Source organism: Myxocyprinus asiaticus, chromosome 36, assembly GCF_019703515.2.
Source record: "Myxocyprinus asiaticus isolate MX2 ecotype Aquarium Trade chromosome 36, UBuf_Myxa_2, whole genome shotgun sequence".
NCBI lineage: Eukaryota > Metazoa > Chordata > Actinopteri > Cypriniformes > Catostomidae > Myxocyprinus > Myxocyprinus asiaticus.
The window spans coordinates 35,870,411-35,883,723 of NC_059379.1; positions in this window are offsets into that span (position 1 = coordinate 35,870,411).

The window sequence follows — 13,313 nt, forward strand, 5'->3', positions numbered from 1 at the left end:
TAATGGATGATGTATGCCAAATGTTTTGAAAAGAGTCTGAATAGCATAGTAGGTCATATGTCAAAGTTTCTCATGAAATTTTAAAATCTTTTGAAAGACTCGTGCTTGAATGCTTGAAATTACTTTTGTAGACAAATATAAATATGACTTTTGTATGACAAATTGCATGCTATGTTCCTCATTTGTAATTCACTTTGGATAAAAGTGTCTGCAAAATTACTAATGGGAATGTCTACTATATATAATGTATGTATACCTGTCTACAGAACTTATTTTAAGCATTCAATCAAAAGCCTTGAGATAAAAACGTTTAAAGATCACGAAGAACATGCTAACGAGTTTGCTTACCTACATTTTCAGTGGAGTGTTGTTACCTGCCTCGTCCACTAGAGAGCAGGCGTTGTTAAGGTAAGTTTCAACATGTGCCCGAGTTTCACGTCACTGAAAATCAGCGAACATTTAGTTTTTTAGCCTGTTCAAATTCAAACGGTTTCATTATACTTTGATATTTAAATATATAGAACGTTAAAATGTATGTAGAGACTATTTGTTTTGAATACATCTCACGTTATGTCCATTCTCAAGGCGGATGGCAACTTTTCGCAACGCTAATTCGGGACGCTTCGTTTCGCCGTCTGAACGCAGGGAGGCTTGGCTTCCAGTGTAGGTCACAAAGAAAGCTGATACAAATTATTTTGGCTAGGTTAAGTGCAGTCCAGAGCTCTTGGAGCAGCTACTACATAAAATGTGGGTCATTTCTTGTTCACTCTTGAGTAGCTAAAACATGTTTTAAATCTTAGTATTTTTTATTATTTTTTTAAAACTAATTTAATTTGAAATGGACATATTTGTAGACAAAGGCCTCAGCTAACGAACCATTTAAATGGACATTTATTCACTTCATAACTTACATCTTTCTGTCATTTGTGTCAACTCCGTCAGACACACTAGCATGCTATTTTAATTTGATCCATCCTACAAGAGTGCAAAGTCTTTAATGATCTAATAATGCTGTTCAGTAAAGGAGTTAAGTGATAAAATACAGAATTTTTTTTATTTTATTTTTTTCTGTTTTCACACTATTCTGAACATTCTGATGGAGTTGACAAAATGGAATATTTTTCCATCTTAACCATGTGTTGTACACTGGAGCCATTTTGTTTTTTCCTCATGTAAAGCTGCCTCTATATCCTTAACTAAAATACCAAATTATTCCACAATTCTAACAGAAATTATCATAATGGGAATGACAGTGTTAACATGTTGAAGCTGTAACCACAGAGACTTAAAAATTGTTTGTTTAAAGTATTTAAGAAATATGAAACTTACCAGACCACATGTCCTACTGTTGCATCCACCATGAGCAGGACGGGGGAAAGGGGTACTTAGAGTTATAGCTGTCCATGACATTGTCTGAATTATTCAGGATTATAAAAAAAAATATGACGGAGTTGACGCAAAGTGAGGACACAACTTTGATGGGAATTTTTTGATGGGAAATACAATTCAAATTTTACTTTATGTATTGTTTGATATCTTACAGATCCCTGCCTTTCATTTGATTCGTATATTTATGAGTTTGCTGCATTTTAAAACACTTTGTTTGGCAGTTTAACATTGTGACATCTTGCTTAAGACAGCTTAATTACATGTGCTTCCAAGTATAGAGCATGCATTTAAAAATTCTAATGGAATTATTTAAAAATATAAGTAATAAATGCCCTACGTGTGCACATTTCCTTTAGATGTAACCTTTTCAGTATTTTTATTATTATGAATTTCTTGATTTTTAACAAAAATAGAACTTTTGTATGTAAGACATGTTTTGTCTCAAGAATCAGTGATTTGTATACAACGATGATGTTTGCGGGTCAGTTTGACCCACATACTTTTATGTTCAAAGTTAGCTGCACAGACACAAAATAATAATAATAAAAACAATGATGTGATGTATCTTTGTTATGTCTAGATCTCCAACCCAGTCTCATGAAAATTCGTAAATATTTTAGGAGTTGGACATTTCGAATGATTTCGTACGAGTTCGTTCGTTCGTATGCCCGGATGTCTAATGTGGAAGTAAGTGTGAGATTCGTGCACGTTAAGGACATGCTTATTAATATTATGGCCTTATCCAAACCCCTTATCTAAACCTAACCGATCAGTAGAATGTGTAAACATGATAGGAAGCTGTTGTGTGTGACAGAAGCAAGAAATTGTCGTGTATTAGATGGAAACGATGTCCAGCAACATCATTGGCTGTATTGAAAGTCATAATTTAGAAAAGTCATATGAATCTTTATGATTTTGCCATGAGGGTGTGTAGAGATCTCACTGTCCTGTGAGAGTAAAAGGTGCTTTCTCTCACTTCTTTTCAGTGCTGCAACAGACTTTGTCAGACAAAGATAGTAAAATGAGCTCCAAAAGACTAACAGTTGAAGAAGTCCCTTCACAGATTTTGGTCTGTGTATTTGTAATGATTTAAAAAAAAGAATTAAACATAGTTGAAATTTCATAGGTTCTCATGATTTTTGTATTTTCAAGCCACAACAAAAGTTTTCTGTTTTTACCTGAGTCTTTGCTGTTTTTCATAGTGTAAACATTTTGGTAAATTGCATTGAAAACAATTAGGGTCAAATTGACCCTTACCTTAAAGGCTGTGTCCATTTTTTTATTTTTTATTTTTTTTTACATAATAGGAGGAATATATCAGATTAAACCATGTCCACTAGAATGAGCTATAACACCATATATTGAATGGCTATATTCTGAATGGAATACTTGCCCTCTGCAGACTGTGCAATATACAGTATACTGCCTTCTTTTAAACTACTATGTGAAACAGAATGTATTATTCAAGAATTGCATCCAGATCTCATTTTGGAAATACTTTTTTTTTAATTCAATTTTGTGTAAGAAAAAAAGTCAACCTTTGGCAGACTGATCAAATAATGAGTCAAGAAAGAGCTGCTGATATTACTTCTGGTAATATACTGCATACTATACGCTACAGAAATAGTAAGTAGTATAGTATGCAATTGCGAACATAGCCACGGTCATATGAAATTGTTCACCCAAAAATTCTGTCATCATTAACTCACCCTATAATTGTTCTAACTCGTATGACTTTCTTTATTCCATGGAACACAAATAGAAATTTTGATGAATGTGCAGTCTTTTCCATACAATGAAAGTGTATAGAGGCCATGAGCTGTCAAACTTCAAAATGGACAAAAATAACAGTAAAAGTATTCCCTATGACTCATGTGCTGTATTACAGGTCTTCTGAAGCCATATGAATGCTTTGTGTGAGGAGCAGGCTGAAACTGAAGTTGTTCTTCACTGATAATCTTCCCCTTTGCAAAAGCTTGCTAATCTCATTCTTTCTTGCACATATTCAAGCGTTGTTTGGCTTCAGAAGAATGAAGAATGTGTATGGACCGCTTTTATGTTATTTGTATGGTGTTTTTTCACTGTGTACTTTAGTTATGCAGAAAACAGCAGCGTGAGCATCTTGTTTAGTGTTCCAAGAAGTCATATGGTTTTACAACGACATGAGGGTAGGTAAATGATGATAGAATTTGTTAACCATGTAAGGCGCTGTTTATAAATTGTGATCTCATGACCTAATAGTCTTGTTTCTGAGACTTTCCATAAGAAATATTAAGTGTCCCACCGAGGGCCAATAAATAACTGCTCATATTCAAACTTTAATGACAGTAAGAACTGTTAAAGACACATTAATATTTTCCAAGTGTCAAAACGTCCTCGCTGAGCTTTAATCAGATTGCATGATAGTCCTTTGTTTGTTTTAAATCAAAGCTGCTTATTTTCATACCACATTCCTGGAATGCTTAATCAGTGCTCCAAACACATGTATGTCAGACCGTGCCTCTTCGTCACGGCTGTCCTTCAGGGTTTGACCAGGATTTGACTCCACGATTAGGGAGAGGTCAGGCAACCCCTGCTGACTCTCCATGTTCTGCTATGGAATCATACAGTGCTGACGTGCAGAGATAACAGTGAGTGTGGGTAATTCCTCCTGGATCTGTGTGTCTATACTGTTTTTCCTTAGCCTGAACTCTTGCATAAGTATATAACAATACTCGAACATGCCCAGCAAGAGTTCTGCATGGGAATACCAGTCACACCAGCATACCAAACCATTCCACAATTACTCATGCCACACAAGCATTTCTTTTAATAAGGATTGGGTAGTGGATGCATAGCATGTACGCAAATATGGGTATTTCTTCAGCTTCAGGCTTTTACATATTCCAAGTGGTTGATTTTTATTAAAACAAACAGATGTAAAAAAAATGTATATATATAAAGGTCTAATTAAAGTTTTTTGCCCAGCCTTCATCATTTATTTTTAATACTTTTTAAATTACTTTTATTTTTTAGCCTTGTAGCAGACCCAAACTTTCAATATTAGACTATGAAAACCTATTGTAAAAATTATACAGATTTGAAAATCTAAACAAAGAGTGAAATACTCACAAAGCATTTCAATATTTATTGTGCAGAATTCATTTCTATAAATGTAAAAAAAAATTTACGACTGTCCCACAATTGTGGTGTCAATTTTGCCCCTTATAAAAAAAAATTCCCCAAAAGTTAGTGTTCTTTTTTACCAAGTGGACAAAAGTGTCAGTGAAGAGCATGCTTGAGATGAAATATGAGACGTGATGTTTGAAGAAAACAAAGAAACATCAAGGTAAATATAAATGATTTTAATAGGTGTAATTTCCAATTATGCAAAAAGTGTGAAAATAAAATTTAATTATCTGTGTTAAAAATACATCAAATGTTAGCTATGAAATTAGCCTTAGCGAGACAAAGAAGGTGGCTGTTTTATTTCAAAAACATTACAAATGTTTTTGAAATAAACTCCAGGTGTGGTAGTCAGCATCTTTACTTGCTGAGCTACCCAGGCCCCCAAATATATATACTTTTAATTTATACATTCAAATTCTAAACTAAAATCTTGTTGTTATTACTATATAGTCACTTTTAGCACTGTGGATTAAAAAAAAATTAAAATTAAATAATAATAATTATTATTGTTTTTTAAATTTTTCTGAAATATCCAACAGTATATGTACATGCATCACAGGGTATTTTTGTAATTTTTTCCAAAAGTCATGAAAATTCCCATCATTTCCACCCCATCTCATCTTCTGTTTTGTGTTTAACAGAATTCTGTGGTGGAAATAAAGGTGATAGAAATGACATTTTTTTTGTATTTATTTATCACATGTTATACATTTGCACATATACAGTGAAATTCTTTTTTTTCCACATATCCCAGCTAAGCTGGGGTTAGAGTGCAGGGTCAGCCATGATACAGCACCCCTGGAGCAGATAGGGTCAAGGGCCTTGCTCAAGGGCCCAACAGTGGCATCTTGGCAGTGCTGGGGCTTGAACCCCTGACCTTCTGATCAGTAACCCAGAGCCTTAACTGCTGAGCCGCCAATAACAATAAATCTGATCATGCTCAGTGGAATAATGGAGGTTCAAAGTGCAGGAATAAGCGATCTGGCCTTCTGAAACTCTCCACAGCAGAACACACTCTATCAGCCACAGGAAATCTCTGCAAAGTTCAGCCGTGGGTCAGTATTGGCATCGCTCCTCCCCTCTGCCCTCCCTCCACCAGCATGGCACCACCAACACCCCCCCCCACACACACATCCACCTGAGCCGTCTTTGAGGGGTCATGCAGATTAGCGTCAGAGACGGGGGCGGGGAAATAGGACACAACAACCATATAATTCAAACAGTTAAGGAAACATTTAGTTAATGGTGCAGTGTGTGTTAAGTGTGTGACTGACCTTTTCCTGAACCCGTTTATGAACTTCTGTTTTGGTGTGCGTGCATGAGCGCTGCATCCATCTCTGCGTGTCCAAACACCACTACCCGCAGAGAGCAGATAGCTGTAAACTTTTACCACATATTGTTTGTTTTATGTAACTGCATGGCATGTGTCTTCTGCTTCAGATAACTGCTTATGGGAGGTAAACTAGACTATTATCAGTTTGGTGAACGCTCCTTGCTGATATGCCAGCAATGTTTGTACACTGTTTGAATTATATGGTTGTTGTGTCCTATTTCCCCGCCCCCATCTCTGATGCTAATCTGCATGACCCCTCAAAGACGGCTCAGGTGGATGTGTGTGGGGGGGGGTTGGTGGTGCCATGCTGGTGGAGGGAGGGCAGAGGGGAGGAGCGATGCCTATACTGACCCACGGCTGAACTTTGCAGAGATTTCCTGTGGCTGATAGAGTGTGTTCTGCTGTGGAGAGTTTCAGAAGGCCAGATCGCTCATTCCCGCACTTTGAACCTCCATTATTCCACTGAGCATGATCAGATTTACCGTTATTGTCACCTCCTTGTTTTTGCACCTATTTGTTTGGGGTTAACATGTCATTTCAATGCAGCAAAGAGTCATGATACCTGTGTTGTGAGTTCAGTGATTCCTATGGCCCATTTTTTTTGCTGCAACTTCAGTGCAATTTGAAAATGAATCTTTGAGGGGTGTATCTCATAAAAATCAGGTCGTATTTCAAGGCAAAATAAAAGGAAAAAATAAAATAGTTATATTATGAGAAAATGAAGCCTAATTTTTCATTTAATGACAATCTAGCACATTTACCCCAAAGTGATCATTACCATAATGCACCCAAACCTTTCACTTTTTGAGTTTTTCATAAAAGTAATTTTCAAAAGTCATTTGAAAAAAGTAATGTAAATAATATATCATTTTTCTGCATTACAGTAATGAGAATGATATTTTAACATTACAGAAATGAGAATCTAATGAGAAACCTCATTAAAAATAGTGAAAATGACAAAAACTAAAAATATTTTTTTTTGGCCGCATTAAGATAACGACAATGAGATTTTTGCATTACAGTTATGAGAATCTAATGAAAAACCTCATTCAAATTAGTGAAAATGGCAAAAACTAAAATAATTTTTTTTGGCCTCATTAAGGTAATGAGAGTGAGATTTTTTTGAGTTACTGTATTGAGAACCTAATGAGAAACCTCACTGAGAATAGTGTGAATGACAAAAACTCAAAAGTAAAATGTTGGCCCCATTACGATTATGAGAATTAGATTTTTGCTTTACGGTAATGAGAGGGATGTGCTTAATTGTGATGAAAATAATGTGACAATGCAAAACATCTTAATGGTCCTAAAATGGCTACACTTTTTGTGCAACACAAAATTTCGAATTTCTTTCTTTTGATGTTGGGGTGAAATATAAGACTGTGTTCTTTAATAATAAGAAATATATGTTTTTTAAGGTTTCATTAGATTCACTCTCAAAAGCATTCAAAATTATGTTGCAGAAAGACAAAGGTCCAAATGTTGCTTTTTTCCAGGGGACTGGCTGCACTGGAATAAGCTTGTGAATGAACATGCACTGAGGCAGGCCATGGAAAGTAGTTAGCAGGGACTAAGCAAACAGAGCTGCCCTTCAAAGTGAAAGAAAGCATCATAAATCCAGCCTGGCGACAGCAGACAGTGTACCTCCTCAAGCTCCTGCAAACTGCTGCTCCGCCTCACCCATTCCCCATACAAGCAGCCCAGCAGCAGCCTATCTCATATCCCAGCAGGACTGAGCTCAGATGAAGCAACCTAGTTCACTCACTTCCCATTTCTGCATTTTCTTTTTTACTTTCCTTGGGGTGCATGCAATCTACCCATATGGTTGGTGACTGTGATTTTGCTAAGTAAGAAGTGTTCCTGAAGCAATATATTTTGGAACAATTTCTTGTCAATGAAATATAGGCTGCATTTGAATTCCCATACCTTAAAGTCTGTACTGAATTTGATGTAGAATTTACTTCTTGATCATTCTTTTGGTATGCAGATTAATACATTCCCGAACATACTTCATCTGCCATATTAGCGTTATCCTTTGACCAGTAACAGTATTTTCTTTACGCTATGACATACTATCCTAACAACATAATAATTGTATTTATTTATCACATGTTATACATTTGCACATATACAGTGAAATTCTTTTTTTTTTTCACATATCCCAGCTAGGCTGGGGTCAGCCATGATACAGCACCCTTGGAGCAGATAGGGTCAAGGGCCTTGCTCAAGGGCCCAACAGTGGCATCTTGGCAGTGCTGGGGCTTGAACCCCTGACCTTCTGATCAGTAACCCAGAGCCTTAACTGCTGAGCCACCACTGCCAATAACAGTAAATCTGATCATGCTCAGTGGAATAATGGAGGTTCAAAGTGCGGGAATGAGCGATCTGGCCTTCTGAAACTCTCCACAGCAGAACACACTCTGTCAGCCACAGGAAATCTCTGCAAAGTTCAGCCGTGGGTCAGTATAGGCATCGCTCCTCCCCTCTGCCCTCCCTCCACCAGCATGGCACCACCAACACCCCCCCCCCCCCACACACACACATCCACCTGAGCCGTCTTTGAGGGGTCATGCAGATTAGCGTCAGAGACGGGGGCGGGGAAATAGGACACAACAACCATATAATTCAAACAGTTAAGGAAACATTTAGTTAATGGTGCAGTGTGTGTTAAGTGTGTGACTGACCTTTTCCTGAACCCGTTTATGAACTTCTGTTTTGGTGTGCGTGCATGAGCGCTGCATCCATCTCTGCGTGTCCAAACACCACCACCCGCAGAGAGCAGATAGCTGTAAACTTTTACCACATATTGTTTGTTTTATGTAACTGCATGGCATATGTCTTCTGCTTCAGATAACTGCTTATGGGAGGTAAACTAGACTATTATCAGTTTGGTGAACGCTCCTTGCTGATATGCCAGCAATGTTTGTACACTGTTTGAATTATATGGTTGTTGTGTCCTATTTCCCCGCCCCCATCTCTGATGCTAATCTGCATGACCCCTCAAAGACGGCTCAGGTGGATGTGTGTGGGGGGGGTTGGTGGTGCCATGCTGGTGGAGGGAGGGCAGAGGGGAGGAGCGATGCCTATACTGACCCACGGCTGAACTTTGCAGAGATTTCCTGTGGCTGATAGAGTGTGTTCTGCTGTGGAGAGTTTCAGAAGGCCAGATCGCTCATTCCCGCACTTTGAACCTCCATTATTCCACTGAGCATGATCAGATTTACCGTTATTGTCACCTCCTTGTTTTTGCACCTATTTGTTTGGGGTTAACATGTCATTTCAATGCAGCAAAGAGTCATGATACCTGTGTTGTGAGTTCAGTGATTCCTATGGCCCATTTTTTTTGCTGCAACTTCAGTGCAATTTGAAAATGAATCTTTGAGGGGTGTATCTCATAAAAATCAGGTCGTATTTCAAGGCAAAATAAAAGGAAAAAATAAAATAGTTATATTATGAGAAAATGAAGCCTAATTTTTCATTTAATGACAATCTAGCACATTTACCCCAAAGTGATCATTACCATAATGCACCCAAACCTTTCACTTTTTGAGTTTTTCATAATTCAGACTATTCACAATGATGTTTCTCATAAGATTTTCATTACTGTAATATAGTCATTTGAAAAAAGTAATGTAAATAATATATCATTTTTCTGCATTACAGTAATGAGAATGATATTTTAACATTACAGAAATGAGAATCTAATGAGAAACCTCATTAAAAATAGTGAAAATGACAAAAACTAAAAATATTTTTTTTTGGCCGCATTAAGATAACGACAATGAGATTTTTGCATTACAGTTATGAGAATCTAATGAAAAACCTCATTCAAATTAGTGAAAATGGCAAAAACTAAAATAATTTTTTTTGGCCTCATTAAGGTAATGAGAGTGAGATTTTTTGAGTTACTGTATTGAGAACCTAATGAGAAACCTCACTGAGAATAGTGTGAATGACAAAAACTCAAAAGTAAAATGTTGGCCCCATTACGATTATGAGAATTAGATTTTTGCTTTACGGTAATGAGAGGGATGTGCTTAATTGTGATGAAAATAATGTGACAATGCAAAACATCTTAATGGTCCTAAAATGGCTACACTTTTTGTGCAACACAAAATTTCGAATTTCTTTCTTTTGATGTTGGGGTGAAATATAAGACTGTGTTCTTTAATAATAAGAAATATATGTTTTTTAAGGTTTCATTAGATTCACTCTCAAAAGCATTCAAAATTATGTTGCAGAAAGACAAAGGTCCAAATGTTGCTTTTTTCCAGGGGACTGGCTGCACTGGAATAAGCTTGTGAATGAACATGCACTGAGGCAGGCCATGGAAAGTAGTTAGCAGGGACTAAGCAAACAGAGCTGCCCTTCAAAGTGAAAGAAAGCATCATAAATCCAGCCTGGCGACAGCAGACAGTGTACCTCCTCAAGCTCCTGCAAACTGCTGCTCCGCCTCACCCATTCCCCATACAAGCAGCCCAGCAGCAGCCTATCTCATATCCCAGCAGGACTGAGCTCAGATGAAGCAACCTAGTTCACTCACTTCCCATTTCTGCATTTTTTTTTTTACTTTCCTTGGGGTGCATGCAATCTACCCATATGGTTGGTGACTGTGATTTTGCTAAGTAAGAAGTGTTCCTGAAGCAATATATTTTGGAACAATTTCTTGTCAATGAAATATAGGCTGCATTTGAATTCCCATACCTTAAAGTCTGTACTGAATTTGATGTAGAATTTACTTCTTGATCATTCTTTTGGTATGCAGATTAATACATTCCCGAACATACTTCATCTGCCATATTAGCGTTATCCTTTGACCAGTATCAGTATTTTCTTTACGCTATGACATACTATCCTAACAACATAATAATTGTATTTATTTATCACATGTTATACATTTGCACATATACAGTGAAATTCTTTTTTTTTTTTTCACATATCCCAGCTAGGCTGGGGTCAGCCATGATACAGCACCCTTGGAGCAGATAGGGTCAAGGGCCCTGCTCAAGGGCCCTGCTCAAGGGCCCAACAGTGGCATCTTGGCAGTGCTGGGGCTTGAACCCCCAACCTTCTGATCAGTAACCCAGAGCCTTAACCGCTGAGCCACCACAGGAACACTTTTTTGGTACCTAGCAATTGAAAAGAGCTGTGTAACTTGTCCACTGGCATGTTTTATTCTTCAGCTTTTCGAATCTGGCGGCTCCTCAGCTCCTGTGGCATTATGGAACAGTAAAGTATCCACAGGTTGCACACTTCAGAATCTCAGCTGATACAGTAATCATCCAGGTATTGGTCGCCTACAGTATCATGAATCCTGAGTTTACGGACATCATACTCACTTTTCTGACATTTTCGAACACTATTATTTTCCTAATCTTAATCCTATCTCTAACCCCAACTCTAACCCTAAACTGACTCTCTAACCCCAACTTTAACCCTAAACCGATCTCTTTCCATATCCCTAAAATTGGATTGGTTGATAGAAATGTGGTACTAGGACCAACAAGGATGTTATTCAAGGAACATGTCTTACCTGGCAGAATCATGGTCACCCTTATGAGGATATCCCTGATATAGGGTTTACATGTTGGCTTCTTGCTCTAAGAAGTATGCTGAGGTGTCAAATTGATACTACTGTATGTGTGCCACACCAAGTGTGAATTCTGGACTAGTTGCATCCTGGGAGTTGCCTTGTGGTTTTGTTGCTTAATAGGAGCAATCCACGTCCAGCCAAATGGTGGCATTTTACACACTTCCCTTTTCTCTTTCCTCTAACACACATACACACACACAGCTGTTCCACCCATGTTTGCCCTGATGGCCACCAATAAACAAGAAAAGTTAACATTCCCAAAGGCGGCAGGGTCAAGACCTCAAAATAAACCGGACAAATCTGATTGTGGAATCAGCACGTGGTGCCGCGGGCCGGAGGGGGATAAGGGTAAGTTGAGGACAGCAAAAAGCGAGAGAGGGCAACGTTGCTGCTTCTGTGTTTGAGTTCATGAGAGCTTTCCTGCAGTTGTCCCCTTGCTGACCTTGTGGCTCTGGGCTGCTTCACCTATGTTCTGTTTTCTTACATCAATACATCACAGTACAGCAGGTGCTAATGTCCTCAGAGTGACCTGTTTACATGCACATCATTTTCCCACTTAGTTCCATATTCTGATTTTGCCTCTTTTCCAAAATGTTGTTTACATGCTCTACCGCTATTGGAACATTCCATTCTAGGCAGTAATAAGAGAAATGCTGTAATACAAAGTTGCAAATTGTTAGTAAAGAGGGAGGTGAGAGATAGTGGTGAAAGAATGGATTGAGAAATGTTTTTTTTAGAGGAAGAAAGAAGACAATTACTAGTGGGATTAGGTCATTAGGTCATCATGAAAGAGATGCATCTTGTGATGTCTCTTGAATGTGGCTAGAGAATCAGCTACTCAGGTGGGGTTTGGCAGGTCATTCCACCAGCAAGGAACAGTTGAAGTTAAAGTCCGGGAGACTGACTTTGTGCCTCTGTAAGATGGCACCTCGAGGCACTGCTCACCTGCCCATCATAAGTTTCTGGATGGCACATAGACTTCAAGTAGCGAGTGTAGATAGGGCGGTGCGGAGCCAGTGTTTGTTCTGTAAATGAGCATGAGTGCCTTGAACTTGATGCGAGCAACCATTGGCAGTTCAGTTCGATAAAGAGAGGCGTGATGTGCACTCTTTTGACCTCACAGAAGACCAATCATGCAACTGTGTTCTGGATTAATTGTAGAGGTTTGACTTTATATGCAGGTCCTGCAAGATGATCATTGCAGTAGTCCAGTCAAGATATAACAAGAGCCTGGACCACTTGTTGTGTAGCACTCTCAAAAAGGAAGGGTCCTATCTTCCTAATGTTATACAGAGCAAATCTGCATGATCAGGCTGTTCTTGCGATGTGGTCTGTGTAAGTCATGAGGTTTCAAAGATTTAAAAGTTTTAAACATTTAGGTTTGAGGTTTAAAATTGTCGTAAAAACAAAATCAAATCTGCTCACTTCAAAAATGACTTATTACAACTGTCTGTATCCTTGCACCCAGTATTTCTGACGTTGGATATTCCAAATAAGGTGTTTACATGACCCAAAATTCTCAAAGTTCAGCCATGAAACTCTATGTGGTGCAAGCTGATAGGTTCTTTGAGCTTGTTATCTGTTAGCCAATTGGCTCGCTCACATGTGACATGTTAAGACAATTGGTTCGCAGGGTGTAATCTAATTGGTCCTTGCGTCTCTCTCTTTGAGTAACAATTACACCTCCACCCCAGCTGCACTTGTCTAGTTCTGCTATATCGGGATTGTTTGTAATGTCTAATTGTGCAGCAGCATTTTCATACATGCTCTATGCAGCATGTCTTATGTTTTGTCTAATTGTGCAGCAGCAGCTTGTCCACATGCTTATCT